Source organism: Photinus pyralis, unplaced genomic scaffold (genome assembly GCF_008802855.1).
Source record: "Photinus pyralis isolate 1611_PpyrPB1 unplaced genomic scaffold, Ppyr1.3 Ppyr1.4_unclustered_Scaffold2199, whole genome shotgun sequence".
Lineage (NCBI taxonomy): Eukaryota > Metazoa > Arthropoda > Insecta > Coleoptera > Lampyridae > Photinus > Photinus pyralis.
This window is the reverse complement of record NW_022171156.1, coordinates 364-4,816: the sequence shown is the minus strand read 5'-3', so window position 1 is coordinate 4,816 and position 4,453 is coordinate 364. Positions and strand designations below refer to the sequence as shown.

The window sequence follows — 4,453 nt, the reverse complement described above, 5'->3', positions numbered from 1 at the left end:
ATAAGCAACCAGAGTGCTTATAAAATGTTAGGCGTGACTGTTCAAACCCCTGCATTTATTGTGGACGATTTTGAAGTGATTGTCATCTTTGATACACCCCACCTTTTTAAGAGCATTAGAAACAATTTGCTTACTGGAGATATTTTGATGGAAACAAAGAGAATTTCCTTTGGCGACATACGCAAGACTTATCTGATCGATAAATCCTCCAAGAAGAGCAGAATTTTAACCAATATGACTGACCCTATAGTAGCACCAAATATTGAATACATGTTTACTACATATTGGTAGAGCATTGGGTTATAAATCCGGAGGTCGGGTCTTCGAACCTGGGTTGAGGTGAATTTTTCATCTGTGGCGGAGATGGAAATTACCTTAGACCAGTTCCGAGCATTCTACCGGCTACTCCGAATTAGGTTTTCCTGCAGTTTTTCTAATTCGTAAGGTAAATACCGGAGTAGTATAGACCAACTTAAGACCTTCTGCAGAGGCACCTCTAAATAGCATTATGCGGGTCACTCTGTAATTGGGCGCATGCCTGTTGAGGGCCCAAAAACAAGAGAGGGATAAAATTAAATTAAATATTTATTTAACATTGTATGTTGTTTAAATATTGCTGTGATATTTCGTCTGGCAGGACGAAATTTTGGGATTCTTAACTAGGATGGACAAGGGCGGTTTCCTATTTTCCATGTAATTAATTTTCTTAATTTAAATTTTTGTTTTGTGTCGTTGGTTAAGTACTTCAACAGAAATTATTGTTACGAGAAAGATGTCAAGGTTTGTATTTCTTTACATTATTTTTTGTTTTGTTAATAAATGCTTGTGTGTTATTGCTGTATGTCCTATTCTTAACCGATGTAGAACGGTCATGTCTTTTCTAGGAAGTGATAGTGTTGCTCTCCACCCATTAATTGTCATTTGAACTCTATTTAGGTGAGTATTGTACTGTTGCCATGATACATTTATTTTCTTTTTCAGATATTTGTTAATGTCGCTAGAACTAGAGATCCAAACCTTATCTGTTGTCTCATTTCCCGCTTCTATAGCAGCACGATCAGCTTTTTCATTGCCGCTTATACCTACATGACTAGGGACCCATGGGAATGTAACAAGAATATCAAGGTTTGCAAGATGTTTCAGTGTTGATAGTATCATCTGCACTAATGGATGTTTTGAATATGGATTTTTCAAACTGACTAAAGAACTCAGTGAATCGCTTATAACAACAAATTTATTTTTATCTGTATGCAATTCGCAATATCGGAGAGCTTGCCAAATTGCATACAGTTCAGCTGTGTATATAGATGCGTGGATTCCCATTGACCATTCATACTCAGCGTCATCAGTAGAAAAGGCAGATCCAGTACCCATATTCTTTTTTGAGCCATCGGTCTAGAGAAACATATAATCTTGATAAGAGTTGACAATTTTGTTAAATTCTCGAAGATAAAGAGATGGATGAGTTTCTTCCTTGCCATAGACTGTTAAATCTATTCTGACGTTAATATCAGGCACTTTCCAGGGAGAAACCTCAAGTGGCTTTGATGGTAACATGCGTGGTAAGGAAGCATTTATTAATTCAAGGATGTGTTGAATATTTCACCAAATGGGTTTATGTAATCTTCTCCAGTCATTTAGTGGTCTTACGTTACTGAACATGATATCATAGTTCATAATATGATTTGGTTGTGCTTTTATTCTACATGCATAACTTAAAATTCTGTATTGTCGGTGCAGGCTTAGAGGTAGAATTCCAGATTCGCAGGCTAAGCTAACACTAGGACTGGTATAAAATGCACCTAGACAATACCGAATAGCACTGTTCTGTATTGAGTCCAACCGCGCTAGAGTACTTTTTGAAGCAGAAGAGTATGCTTCACAACCATAATCTATCTTTGATCTTATGAGTGCTTTGTACATTCGTAACAAAATTTCTGTTTCAGCACCCCATTTGGAGTTGGCTAACACTCTGAAAATACTGAGGGCTGTCTTACAACGTGTAGGTAATTAAATTATCGATATGCATCTTCCAGGTTAGTGCAGAGTCCAGCAGCACACCAAGAAATGTACCAGTTGGTTTGCACTCAATATACCTGTCCTGTAAGAGGAGCATTGGGCCGTCATGTGGTTTTCTTAATCGACAAAAGTGCATACAGTAAGATTTATCGACTGATAATTTAAAGCCACATTTATGTGAGTTTAATACGATACTGTCAATCGCCTGTTGCATTTTTCTATTAATTTCCCCCATACTCGGTCCTGAATACACAAGCGTTAGGTCATCGACGTATAGATATGTGCTTACATCGTCAGAAATGGAGGCAGTAATGGAGTTGATTGCGATAGCAAATAATACCACACTTAAGGTAGAACCTTGCGGTATTCCATTTTCTAACGTTCTGGACGTAGAAAGCGTATTACCTACTCTAACACGAAATTGTCGATCTTGTAGAAAGGAGGAGATAAGTTTCGGTAGGTTTCCTTTCAAACCCCAACGTCTGCAACCCTCCGTGTCTCCACGTCATGTCAAATGCCTTTTCAACATCAAAGAAGACTGCAACTGCGTGATGTCTATGGGAGAAGGTTTCAAGTATCTTATTTTGTAGGTGTACTAGATGATCAGCGGTTGATCTGTGTCTTCTGTATCCTGCCTGGCAGCTTGTAAAGCGTTCCTCTTTTTCAAGCAGCCACATTAATCGATAGCTTACCATGCGCTCAAACACTTTAGCTATGCATGAAGTTAAGCTGATCGGTCGGTAACTTGAGGCCAGGTACGGATTTTTTGCACTTTTTAAAATAGGGATCACGATCGCTTCCTTCCAGCAGGTTAGATATACGCCTCGGTGGAGTAGGGTCTTATATACCGTATAGAGGTTCCTTAACATCTCGTAAGTTATAAGATCTGGCCCAGGAGAGGAAGATTTATTGCACGTGAGTGCCGTTTCGAGCTCAATCATTGTAAAAGAGTGATTATAGTCGAAGTCTTCCAAGTGTGTGAAGTTGAGGTCTACTTCGTTCCTAGCTTTATGTGCTAAGAATCGTGGCTCATAATTTTCCGTACTGCTAGCTTTTTGAAATTGGTCTGCTAGAAGCTCAGCAGTTTGCTCTGGTTGACTTGTCACTTGGTTATTATTAATTTGCAGTTGTATTGTAATAGCATTCTTTCCCGATACTGCTTTAATCTTTTGCCATACTTGTTTAGTAGGAGTTTGGTGGGTAATTGTTGACGTATAGTTATTCCAAGTTGCTCTTTTACTTTGAAGAATCGTTCTACGGGCATTTGCTCTTGCCTTTTTAAAAACTATAAGGTGTTCATTTGTGGGATATCTATGAAATGTATTTATTAAATGCTTTCTTTTTGGCTTTGACTGCCTCGCTGACATCCCGATTCCACTAGGGTACTCGATGTTTGACGGGGGTCCCGCTTGTTTTTGGTATGGCAAGATTAGCCGCATTATAGATGGCAGATGTAATTTCTTTTAAGCCACGTGGAAGTGTATTTTGTGATACACCTAGCTCCAATTGATATCTGTATAGATCCCAACGAGCTTCCGAAATCTTCCACCGTATCGGACGTGTTGCAGGTGCCTCTCGTGTGTGCGTTTCGATATCAATTGGAAAATGGTCGCTGTGATGAAGATCATCTAATATCCTCCAGGAGAATAGTGTTGCAACGCGTGGAGAAGCTATGGTAAGATCGATCACCGAAAAAGTTCCGGATCGCGCACAGGTGAGTATGACTACCGTTGTTTAATACTGCCAGTTGATTATTATCTATTATTGCTTCAGGTCTCGTCCTCTAGCATCTGTATGAGATGAGTCCCATAGGGAATTATGGGAATTAAAATCACCCATTAGCAGATACGAGACTGGCATTTGATCTATAAGATTCTGCAGTTCATGCTGCTGCCAATTTCTATCAGGTAATAATAAGTATATATAATAATATAATAAGTATATGTTACACATAACGATTTTTAGGGGAGCCATTATTTCAATTGCTACAGCTTGTAAATTTGTTTGCAATGGTAGTGGTTTGAACTGTACGTCATCTTTTACTATGATCGCAACTCCACTCTTTGATCTGAGATTAGGAATCATATCTTTCCTTACGATTTTGTACCCGCGTAACCTATATGGCTGACCAGGTCTAAATCTTTAATTTTATTTAACTTACATTTCTGAGAATTTTATTTCACTTTTATTCTGTTATCATTGTAAACGCTTAATTTAATTGACAGGTGGATGTTATTTATCGCCTTGTCTTTGTATTTAAAAGACAGAAAATTCTATTTTTCCTAGTATTTTAATTTTTGTGTTATCTCTTAATGTCGGTTAAAAATTGATTGTAAAAATCATTTCTACCTCTGGTTTAACGTGCGTTAGGGGGGAAATTTTCTGTTGTCAACTGCTTATCATTGGCTGTTTTAATTTGTAATTTGGAAGGGTT

The 4,453-nt window shown here is 38.1% G+C and overlaps 1 long non-coding RNA gene across 1 annotated transcript; it reads left to right on the top strand.

Moving 5' to 3' along the window:
• The first annotated feature begins 1,709 nt into the window (after positions 1-1,709).
• Positions 1,710-4,222, top strand: LOC116181803. Its single transcript, XR_004147343.1, has 3 exons — positions 1,710-3,733; positions 3,793-3,926; positions 3,985-4,222. It is a non-coding gene; the product is annotated as an uncharacterized LOC116181803 (long non-coding RNA).
• Positions 4,223-4,453: the final 231 nt, after the last annotated feature.